This window comes from Arvicanthis niloticus, chromosome 1 (genome assembly GCF_011762505.2).
Source record: "Arvicanthis niloticus isolate mArvNil1 chromosome 1, mArvNil1.pat.X, whole genome shotgun sequence".
NCBI lineage: Eukaryota > Metazoa > Chordata > Mammalia > Rodentia > Muridae > Arvicanthis > Arvicanthis niloticus.
Window position 1 is genome coordinate 34,350,919 of NC_047658.1, and position 12,833 is coordinate 34,363,751.

Sequence of the window (12,833 nt, forward strand, 5' to 3'; positions counted from 1 at the left end):
TACAGAAAAACCCATTTTCAAAAATGAATATAAATAAGTAAATAAAAAACAAATAAATGTCATACCATTAAAAGGAATTGTCACAAGTGCAGATCTTAAACACCTTAGTGAATCTGCATTTATAAAATTAGTCTATGAACAACAACTGTTCCCAACTGCAGTGGAAATAATTCTAGAAGTTTTCCAAAGTGATTCAATACAGAAACTAAATACTGGGAACTTAAATTTTATTAATATCTTATACTTCAGGAAAAAATAATTTGAAATTTTTCTAAAGGATGTACCTCATTTGTATACAGAACACACATTATTCAAATTATTTTTATAGTTAAATATAGTTTTAGCATTGGTACCAGAAATTGAAAGGACTATTGACCTTCTTGCTACTAGATTCTTTTGACAGATTCTACACTCAGAGAAAAGAAATAGATGTGAAGCTTAAAAACTAGCAGAAAGACTTCTAAGCTGTTTATCAGAGGACTAAACACTAATGTTATGAGCACAAATATGTGGTGGAGCATTAACCCTTTCTGATATCTGTGACTGATTATCATTGTTTCCTTGGTGATGCTGCAAATTATTTTAATTTCAGGACTGTACTTGAAGCCATACAAATTACATCTTAGAATGCTTACCTCTACTAGTTTGTGAAAGATCAACAGAGTATACCTTGCTGAATGATTTCATGGTCACATATGATAGCACTGAAGGGCCAGAGACTCTTATGACAGTATGAATGTCCAACCTCTCCTTTCCACATTTTACATACAACTCTTCCATAAATTAAGATTCTCTTCAGAGAGATGTAACACCATACACACACACACACACACACACACACACACACACACACACACACACACACATATCAGAGAAGACAAATGGTGGGAGATTCTATATACTTGGCTTGGGAAACCATCATCTCATCTGAGATAATAGTTTCTGTGGTAGCCATTTTGTTTGGGCTTTCAAACTCTAGTAAACAACACATCACCTTTGCTTTACATATAAGCCCAGGAACCTTTTCTGTTCCTCAGAGCAAATATATATAGTATTATATATGTCATAAATTTATCTTAATGGGATACCATCAACACAGGTGTTCCAGTGCAATGTAGTCTTTGTGTTAGACTTACTGAGAACATAGGATATTTGGTTCTCTACTACCTAGTAAACCATCTGTTAGGTATGACTGTGGTTATTTGGACCCCAGATTTCAGAGAAAAATAATTAGAATAATCTAAAGGGATAAAACATTTTGGGGAAGTATGCTGTCACCTTGTAGCTGCCTACATAAATCAGAGTATAAATTTTCTGCATAGACTAAAATCCTGAGAACACGACTAGGAAATAGAAAATAATAATAATTACTTTTTGTTCCATTTTTATCATGGGATGCCAAACTCACATATAACAGTAAAATCCATGATCTCAACATTTCATTTACACACCAGATAACCTAGAAATAGTGGTTGCACTGAGAAATTCACAGCATATGGTCCCTCAACTAGAGAGTTTGATAAGAAGGGATTTAGTGGTACAGTCTAACCACTTTGACTGTTTTCAGTCATAGGTAGAAAAACTTGTTCACAACCATCTTAATGTTGTGTCATTTTTTATAATCCCTTCATGACTACGAACAATAAAATTACTTTCATTCTACTTCACAGGTACAATTATTCTGCTATTGTTATGAACTCTAATATAAGTAACTCTGTTGAGATATGTTCCTGTAAAGAGGTTACATTTGACCCCCAAAGGGGGTATAGTACTACCCATAAAGTTAGAACAATTGATCTGTCAGAGTCTACCCACTCTTACCCAACAAATGAAAGGCATTGAAAATTTTTAGTCCATTTGGGCACCTTCTTTTTTCTTGATTATTGAGAAGAAATCTCCAAACAGGGATATCATATTAAACCTCAAAGTTCTAGGGATTAGACTTATCCCACTCTCTCTACTGTTGATATACATAAAAAAATTATTAGGGGTCCAACTGTACTACTCATGGTGCTTTCTGTCCACTCATTCAGAAGAAACATTTGAAACTACATGACATGATAGACATGGTCATATCCAATTCTTTCTTCAGTACTATCTATCTGGTTAATTAACTATAGTTGTATTACTCTTTACCCTGAAATGGGATTTTCCAGAATAGCTAACTTATAGGATGGATTATTTCCTGAGAATGATAGAAGAATCAGTGTTGGAGAAAGTTTTTGTTCCAGTATTAGTAATGGTTAGAATCACACCAAGTATAAAGTACTGCTATGTAAAGCGTGAATTAGATGTTTCAAAAGGACTCCAGGTCCTCCCATCTTCCCTGTTGTTTCTCTCTATGCATCTGCCCCTTAGCTTTCCCTTAATTTATTCTAAAAATATTTTTTAAGGAATAAGCACCTTTGCCTTCTCCCATTGCCCTGTCAGTGTGCTCACTTCAAGTATCCTTGTCTATCTATTTCAAGCAGAAAATGCAATGGAGAAAGAAAGTATGATTAAGAAAAAAGTATAGATGCAAAAGGAAGAAAATGTGTCAGAGTGGTAGGAGATAATGTCCTCTAGACTTGGCATGACTATTGCACATTGAACTCACAGAAAAATTACATACAAGCATCACAAAATATAATTAGTTAAAAATTTTTAGCAAGTAACTTGAGGTATAGAGTCCTTTTTACATGTGTGTGGGGGGGTCTTGTGCAGTGTTTATATACAAGGTATAAAGGCACAGTTCTTGGAACCTATACTACTATTTGTGGCATAATACTATCTGAAAATATGACCTGACACACCTCTTTATAAGACAAGCGCTAACTGACCTATGTGGGCTTAAAGCAAACAAACAAATGTGAGCTTGAAGTCTAACAGAATAATATATTGGTGTATCCTTGATTGATTTGGTTCTGGCTGAATATATGGATTTATGAAACTCCTGTACCATATCATATGTAAAGCCATAGGCTCTGTCCACAAATTTAAAGTAGAAAGGTTTGAAGAGGACATAGAGGTAGATCTGTTTCCAACAAACATTTTGTTAATTCTCTTCCTATATGGAATGATGACTAATACACACTGTATATTTAGGCAAATTGCAGTGGACATTCTTGCCCAACCGATTATTAAAAAACAATGTTGGTTAATTAACCCTTTTCTCATAATTTTACCCTTTTATTAATTAATTAATTAATTAATTAATTTATATCCTGATGCCTACCCACACTTTCAACTCCCCCTCACAGTGTTCTTCCTCCATCTACATACCCTTCAGCTCTGACAGGGTAGCCCTCTGCTGGGTATTCCCCCACCCTGGTGCAGCAAGTCTCTGGAGGATTAGGCACATAATCTCTCACTGAAGCCAGACATGGTAGTACTCTGCTACATATGTACCTCTGCCACAGCTAGCCCATATATGCATTTTGGTTAGTGGTTCAGTTTTTAGCAGCTCCCAGCTGATCAGGTGAATTGACACTATTGGTTTTCCTAAAGGATTGCCCTCATCTTCAGGGTCTTCATTCATTCATTGTTTTGTATGTTTTTAGATAATATCCACTTATCAATGAAAACATACCATGTATATCATTTCAAGCCTGCATGTAGAAGAATGTAATGAGATCCATATTTATTACCCACAACAATCAATCAGAGGTGTAACCCACTACCCAAACTAGATATATCAACTATCTTTGACTGGTGGAGATACATGAACATCTGCCTCCCTGTCTCCCCCCCTCTTTCTCTCTTTCATCACCTAGCTTCTCCTCTCCTTCTTCTCCTCTTCTTACTCCTTTTCTTCCTCTCAGTACTCCTCCCACCTTAGCTCCTCCTACACATCATCCTTCCTGTTAAAATGAAACTTTTCTCTCAAAATACAATTACAGCATAATTATGCCAATTTTTACCCATGAGGTAAAAGATAGCCTTATACCCAGTCCATCCTTTTGTTGACTAACCAGAACTTCTGTCATTTATCCTGACTAAAACATTTAGTTCTGAACCTGGCTTTAGGATGAATGTCAGCTGCAGACCATCCACTCAAATCTTTTCCCTTAAGGTAAATATCTATAAGTTTTCAACCTCATCAGAAATCCAGAATGACTGAGTTAACTATAATTGTGGGAAGCACAAAGCATAGCTTCTAAAACTTAGCCAAATTATAGAGACCTCTGGACACCTGGACACTCACTCTACTTCAAAATGATTGAGCATCTCTTCTTCTGCCTTCTGGCCTAGGATCATCTGACAGACCTTAGTGCTGCAGAATTATTAAGGCCTGATTACTCTGTCTAGGCAGATATAATCAGTCGACTATTCTGCAAGTGTGTCCTTTTCTGGACAGTAATTTGTCTGTAGAAGAAAAGAGGCAATTCTTGCCTAGTGGCTGTCTCACCACAACTGGAGTAACTCCAAGGATGCTCAATTTCTTCTTGGAATTCAATATAGGAAGCTGTCCAGAGCAGACAGGTCTCTAATGAAAATGAACATTAATACAGAAATGTTTGTCATGTCAATTCTAAGGATTTCTGATGTTTTGAAAACCAACTATCCATGTAAGGTAATCTGGACTGTTGCCTGTTAACTCCACTCAGCTATTTATAAATAAAACATAGAGTACACCCTTATAATAAACTCCAAGCCATGAATTTGCTATAGTCCCTTAACTCACAGGCTGACCATCTCAATTCAGTTTTAAAAAGTTAAAGAAGGACTGGGTCTAAGCTTTGTATTCCTAAATGTGTTATACTGGTACAATGCCTATGAGAGTAACAATATTCATCTCACTCTTATATCACTAAGAAGCTCATGCCAATGAAAACCTTAAAATTTGTAATCAAAGTAAATTGGTGCCATTTAAGAATTTATATCTTCATCTTGATATTAATTATACAGATTTCTACTAATAGGTTATGGCTATGCAATTAACCCCTAGCTAATCCTCTCTATTCCCACAAAACCACTACTTTTCCCTAGAAAGACAGTCCAACATTTACCACCTTAGTCCCCAAGCCCAGGGAATAGGGGCACTGACTCTTCATTAGCTTCTTCAAGCTGATTATGGGCCTTGAGATATTAGAAGAGGAGTGGGGGGAAGAGCAAATTGACAATATTCTGATGCTGTGTCTTTACTGCCTCCAGATGGAATTCCCAGACCTCAGAGGTTTGAGCAGGTCTGCCCAGCTTGTTTGTTGAGTAGATACACCAAGGCTGATCATTCTGCAATATACAGTTCTCAAAACAAATTTGAGTATCAAGATAGTTTTTTAAGAGGGCTGACATTTTATTAAGAATGTTGGTTCTAACCGCTTTTCTTTTTTCCCCCTCTTTTATTGGATATAATATTTACATTTCAAATTTTATCCCCTTACCACCTTTCCCCCACCACCCAGGAACCCCTTATCCCATACCCCCTCCCCTTGCTTCTATAAGGGTGTTTACCCACCTACCCCCAGCCCCCCTCCCCAACCCCAGATTCCCCCCATCAGTGCTCAGCCTTCAGGGTACCAATGACCTTGTCTCCCACCTATGCCCAACAAGGCCATCCTCTCCTACATATACAGCTGGAGTCATATGGCTCTCCATATGTGCTCCTAGGCTGGTGGTTCAGACCCTGGGGAGCTCTGGCTGGTTGGTATTGCTGCTCTCCTCATGTGGCCACCAGCCCTTAAGGCTCCTTAAGTTTACTCTCTAACTCCTCCATTAGGAACCTTTGATCAGATTAATGGATAGCTACGAGTATCTGTCTCTGGGTATATTGGACTCTGGGCGACCTCTAAGGAGACAGCCTTATCAGGCTGCTGTCAGCTTTCCCATCCCGACATCCATATCAGCATCTATTTTTGGTGACTGCCCATGGAATGAATACCCAGGTGGAATGGTCTCCCTACAACTCCCCCCCTTCAGATTCTGTTCCACACTTTGTCTCCATATTTGCTCCCTTGGGTATTTAGTTACTCCTTCTAAGAAAGACCTAGGCATCCTCACTTGTTCTTTCTTCTTCATGAGCTTCATATCATCTGGTAATCGAATATTTGTTGTTTCAAATTTTGGGCTAATCTCCGCTTATCAGTGAGTAAATACCATATGTGTTCTTTTGTGATTGGGTTATCTCACTCAGGATGATATTTTCTAGTTCCATCCATTTACCTAAGAATTTCTCAAATTCATTATTTTTAATAGCTGAGTAATATTCCATTGTGTAAATGTACCACATTTTTTGTATCCGTTCCTCTGTTGAAGGGCATCTGGGTTATTTCCAGCTTCTGGCTATTATAAATAAGGCTGCTATGAACATAGTGGAGCATATGTCTTTGTTATTTGTTGGGGCATTTTCTGGGTATATGCCAAGAAGTGGTATAGCTGGGTCCTCAGGTAGTGCTATGTCCAATTTTCTAAGGAACCGCCAGACTGGCTTCCAGAGTGGTTGTACCAGCTTGCAACCTCACCAACAATGAAGTAGTGGTCCTCTTTCTTCACATCCTCGCCAGCATCTACTATCACCTGAGTTTTTGTTCTTAGCCATTCTGACTGGTGTGAGTTGGTATCTCAGTGTTGTTTTGATTTACATTTCCCTGATGACTAAGGATGTTGAGCATTTCTTAAGGTGCTTCTCGGCCATTCGAGTTTCCTCAGTTGAGAATTCTTTGTTTAGCTCTATACCCTATTTTTTAAGGGGGTTATTTTGTTGTTTGGCGTCTAATTTCTTGAGTTCTTTGTATATATTCGATATTAGCCCCCTATTGGATGTAGGATTGGTAATGATCTTTTCCCAATCTGTTGGTTGCCGTTTTGTCTTGTTGACAGTGTCCTTTGCCTTACAGAAGCTTTGCAATTTGATGAGGTCCCATTTGTCGATTCTTGATCTTAGAGCATAAGCCATTGGTATTCTGTTCAGGAACTCTTGCCCTGTGCCTAGGTATTCTAGGGTCTTCCCCAACTTCTCTTCTATTAGTTTCAGTGTATCTAGCTTTATGTGAAGGTCCTTTATCCACTTGGAGTTGAGCTTTGTACTTGAGGGGATAAGAATGGATTAATTTGTATTCTTCTACATGTTGACCTCCAGTTGAGCCATCACCACTTGTTGAAAATGCTGTCCTTTTTCCACTGGATGGATTTAGCACCCTTGTCAAAGATCAAGTGGCCGTAGGTGTGCGGGTTCATTTCTGGGTCTTCAATTCTATTCCATTGATCATCCTGTCTGTCTCTGTACCAATAACATGCAGATTTTATCACTACTGCTCTGTAATACAGTTTGAGATCCGGAATGGTGATTCCCCCAGAAGTTCTTTTATTGTTAAGAATAGTTCTCACTATCCTAGGTTTTTTGTTATTCCAAATGAATTTGTAAATTGCTCTTTCTAACTCTATGAAGAATTGATTTGGAATTTTGATGGGTATTGCATTGAATCTGTAGATTGCTTTGGCAGGATAGATATTTCTACTAAGTTAATCCTGCCAATCCAGGAGCATGGGAGATCTTTCCATCTTCTGAGATCTTCAATTTCTTTCTTCAGAGACTTGAAGTTCTTGTCATACAGATCTTTCACTTGCTTGGTTAGATTCACTCCAAGATATTTTATTTTATTTGTGGCTATTGTGAAGGGTGTCATTTCCCTAACTTCTTTCTCAGCCTGTTTATCCTTTGAATAGAGGAAGGATACTGATTTGTTTGAGTTGATTTTGTATCCAGCCACATTGCTAAAGTTGTTTATCAGGTTTAGGAGTTCTCTGGTGGAAGTTTTAGGGTCACTTAAGTATACTATCATATCATCTGCAAATAGTGAAATTTTGACTTCTTCCTTTCCTATCTGTATCCATTTGACTTCCTTTTGTTGTCTAATTGCTCTAGCTAGGACTTCCAGTACTGTATTGAATAGATAAGGTGAGAGTGGGCAGCCTTGCCTAGTCCCTGATCTTAATGGGATTGCTTCAAGTTTCTCTCCATTTAGTTTGATGTTGGCTACTGGCTTGCTGTATATTGCTTTTACTATGTTTAGGTATGGGCTTTGAATTCCTGATCTTTCCAAGACTTTTAACATGAAGGGATGTTGAATTTTGTCAAATGCTTTCTCAGTGTCTAGTGAGATGACCATATGGTTTTTTTCTTGGAGTTTATTTATGTAGTGGATTACATTGATGGATTTCCGAATAGTGAACCATCCCTGCATTCCTGGGATAAAGCCTACTTGATCTTGATGGATAATTGTTTTGATGTGTTGTTGGATTCAGTTTGCCAGAATTTTATTGAGTATTTTTGCATCAATTTTCATAAGAGAGATTAGTCTGTAGTTCTCTTTCTTTGTTGGGTCTTTCTGTGGTTTAGGTATGAGTGTAATGGTAGCTTCATAGAACAAATTGGGTAGTGTTCCTTCTGTTTCTATTCGATGGAATAGCTTGAAGAGGATTGGTATTAGGTCTTCCTTGAAGGTCAGAAAGAATTCTGCACTGAAACCATCTGGCCCCGGACATTTTTTGGTGGGAAGATTTTTAATGACTGTGTCTAATTCTTTAGGCATTAGGCGACTGTTTAGATGGTTTATCTGCTCCTCGTTTAACTTTGGTACCTGGTATCTACCTAGAAAATTGTTCATTTCCTCCAGATTTTCCAATTTTGTTGAGTATACGCCTTTGTAGTAGGATCTGATGATTTTTTTTAATTTCCTCTGTTTCTGTTGTTATGTCTCCCTTTTCATTTCTGATTTTAATTATTTGAATGCTGTCTCTGTGCCCTTTGGTTAGTCTGGCTAAGGGTTTGTCTATCTTGTTGATTTTCTCAAAGAACCAGCTCCTGGTTTTGTTGATATTTTGTATAGTTCTTTTTGGTTCAATTTGGTTGATTTCCGCCCTGAGTTTGATTATTTCCTGCCATCTACTCCTCTTGGGTATACTAGCTTCTCTTTGTTCTAATGCTTTCAGGTTTGCTGTCAAGTTGTTAATGTATGCTCTTTCCAATTTCTTTTTGTGAGCACTTAGAGCTATGATTTTCCTCTTAGTACTGCTTTCAGTGAGTCCCCAATGTTTTGATATGATGATTCCTCATTTTCATTTAAATATAAAAAGTCATTAATTTCTCCCTTGACCAAGTTATCGTTGAGTAGAGCATTGTTCAGTTGCCAAGTGTATGTGGGCTTTCTGTTGTTTTTGTCCATGTCAAAGACAAGTCTTAATCCATGGTGGTCTGATGAGGTACTAGGGATTATTTCAATATTTTGTATCTGTTGAGGCCTGTTTTGTGACCAATTATATGGTCTATTTTAGAGAAGGTACCATGAGGTGCTGAGAAGAAGTTATATTCTTTTGTTTTAGGATGAAATGTTCTATAGATGTCAGTTAAGTCCAATTGGTTCATAACTTCTGTTAGTTTCATTGTGTCTCGGTTTAGTTTCCGTTTCCATGATCTGTCCATAGCTGAGAGTGGGGTATTGAAATCTCCCACTATTATTGTGTAGGGTGCAATGTATGTTTTAAGTTTTAGTAAAGTCTCTTTTATGTATATGGGTGCCCTTACATTTGGGGCATAGATGTTGAGAATTACAAGTTCCTCTTGGTACATTTTTCCTTTCATGAATATGAAGTGTCCTTCTTTATCTTTTTTGATTACTTCTGGTTGAAAAATGATTTTATTTGATATTAGAATCACTACTCCCACTTGTTTCTTGGGACCATTTGCTTGGAAGATGGTTTTCCAACCTTTTACTCTGAGGTAGTGTCTGTCTTTTCCACAGAGGTGTGTTTCCTGAATGCAGCAAAATGTTGGGTCCTGCTTATGTATCCAATCTGATAGTCTATGTCTTTTTACTGGAGAATTGAGTCCACTGATATTAAGAGATATTAAGGAAAAATGAGTGTTGTTTCCTGTTATTTTTGTTATTGGCAGTGGAGATATGTTTGTGTAGCTACCTTCTTTTATGGCTTTTGGAAGATTACTTTCTTGCTTTTTCTAGGTTATAGTTTCCCTCCTTGTGATGGAGTTTTGCACCAATTATCCTTTGAAATGCTGGATTTGTGTTGAGATACTGTGTAAATTTGGATTTGTCATGGAATATTTTGTTTTCTCCATCAATAATGATTGACAGTTTTGCTGGGTATAATAGTCTGTGCTGGCATTTGTGTTCTCTTAGGGTCTGTATGATATTGGTAAAGATCTTCTGGCTTTTATGGTCTCTGGTGAGAAATCTGGTGTAATTCTTATAGGTCTGCTTTTATATGTTACTTTGCCTTTTTCCCTTACTGCTTTTGGTATTTTTTCTTTGTTTTCTACATTTGATGTTTTGACTATTATGTGGCAGGAAGTATTTCTTTTCTGGTCTAAACTATTTGGAGTTCTGTATGCTTCTTGTATATTTATGGACATCTCTTTCTTTAGGTTAGGGAAGTTTTCCTCTATAATTTTGTTGAGGATATTTACTGGTCTTTTAATTTGGGAGCCTTCCCCCTCATCTATTCCTATTATCCTTAGGTTTGGCCTTCTCATTGTGTCTTGGATTTCTTGTATATTTGGGGTAAGTAGCTTTTTGTATTTTGCATTTTCTTTGACAGTTGTGTCAATGTTTTCCATTGTATCTTCTGCACATGAGATTCCCTCTTCCATCTCTTGTATTCTGTTGGTAATACTTATGTCTATGACTCCTGATCCTTTTTTTTTAAGTTTTGTATCTCCAGGGTGTTAGGAGCTGTATGACCGTGATAGCATTCGCCATTACAAGATGGCGCGGGCATCCTGTGCTCCCACAAGTAAACACTAACTGCGCAGGTGCAAAAGGCAAAAAGTGCGCCAAAGTCACTGCCCATCCTGGGGCGTATTATGGGTAATGAGTAAGTAGCCAATCAGAAGTGAACACGCCACTCTAGGGTGTGTATAAGCAGTGCCTTTTCCGGGCTTGGCGTCTTTCCGCTTCAGCTGATACAAGAATAAATCCTCACTGTGGTAACCACCCGAACACTGCCTCACGTGTCTCTTTCGCGGGCGAAGGGGACACGGAAGGGGCTCAGAACATCTGGCATCGAAACCCGGGAATTTCATGGCACCACAAGAGACCCCCCGAAATTCAGGGCGGGTTAAAAGACTACAGGATCGAGGTACGTCTCTGAGAGATATGTTTGGGGTGGAAGCCTTTGTTGCGGGCGGATTCTCACCCATTGCCACCGCTGCAATAGTTGGCCTCTTGCTTGTGTTGCTTTCTCTTTTAGCTTATTTGTGATGTAAAGATCCAGCTCGCAACACAGCTAGTAGTGCAAGTCAAGAGATTTCAGGAGAGGTCCACTCCAGAGTATCAGAAACAGGGCGTGTTAGCCGGCATCAGGCCAAGGAGCCTAGAGAAAAAGATAAGGCCAAAGAGCATAGAAAGGAGAAGCAGGCAAAAAAGCCTGGGCAACAGAAGCAGGCCAAGGAGCATGGTCATAGGAAAGAGTACTCAAAAGGAACAGGGGCCACTGCAGGGCCTGTTAAGGTTAAGGACCCTTCACCGGCTGATGAAGAGAGTGCATATGGAATTAGGGCTAATTTTACTATATCCCAAGTGGAGAGATTAAGTACAGCTGCTATGATGCCAGGAGACTGGCAGGACACAGTGAAGGCGGTACTTAACAATATGGGCCAATACCTAGAGTGGAAGGCCTTGTGGCACGAGGCACTACAAGCACAAGCCAGGATTAATGCAAACACTGAGGGACAGCAATTATGGACTTTTGACATGCTGGCTGGAGTTGGCGTACACGCGAACGACCAGACCACTCATCCCAGGCAGGTCTATGCACAGATAGCATCAGCTGCAATAAAGGCATGGAAGTCCCTCCCTAGGAAGGAAGGCAGTAACCTTTATTTGTCCAAGATAATTCAGACATCTAATGAGTCTTTCTCTGACTTTGTGGCCCGCATGACTGAGGCAGCTGGCAGAATCTTTGGGGAACCAGAGCAAGCGATGCCATTGATTGAACAGATGGTCTTTGAGGATGCCACGGCTGAATCCCGTGCAGCCATTGCTCCTCGGAGAGCCGGGGGGCTGCAGGACTGGTTGGGAGTCTGGCGCGGCTTGGGAGGTCCCCTTGCTGGTGCGGGACTTGCAGCAGCAAACTTAGAAATGGCTGCAGTCCTCCTTAAAGGTCAGAATCGTGGAATGCTTTGCCTGTGGGAAGGCGGGACATATGCTGCATGTTGCTACTGAGAAAGTTCAATTTTCAGAAATTGGCTCCTTTTTAGGGACGGTTATCTATCCAGAAACGATAATTCCTCAGAAATTGGAGATTCGTAGAGACCATTTACATACTTTAAATGATTTTCAGAAATTATTAGGTGATATAAATTGGTTAAGACCATTTTTAAAAATTCCCTCGGCCGAGCTGAAACCTTTATTTGATATTTTGGAAGGGGATGTTCATATTTCCTAACCGAGGACCTTAACACCGACTGCGAGCCGTGCTCTGCAAGTAGTAAAAAACACTTTATAAGATGCCCAGTTGAAACACATAGATGAAACCAAAACCTTTGATTTATGTGTTTTTAAAACTAGACACTTACCAACTGCTGTATTATGGCAGGAGGGGCCTTTGTTATGGATTCATCCCAATGCCTCTCCCACAAAGACTATTGAAAGGTATCTAGATTCAGTCGCTCAGCTTGCCCTTCATGGACTAAAAACAGCCATTACTCATTTTGGAAGGGAGCCTAAGGTTTTGATAGTGCCTTATACTGCCCATCAAGTCCAAATATTAACAGCGACCTCTGATGTTTGGGCAGTGCTGGTTACTTCCTTCAATGGTCAAATAGATAATCATTATTCTAAACATCCCATTTTACAATTTGTCTTAACTCAAGCTGTCATTTTTCCACATATTGTATG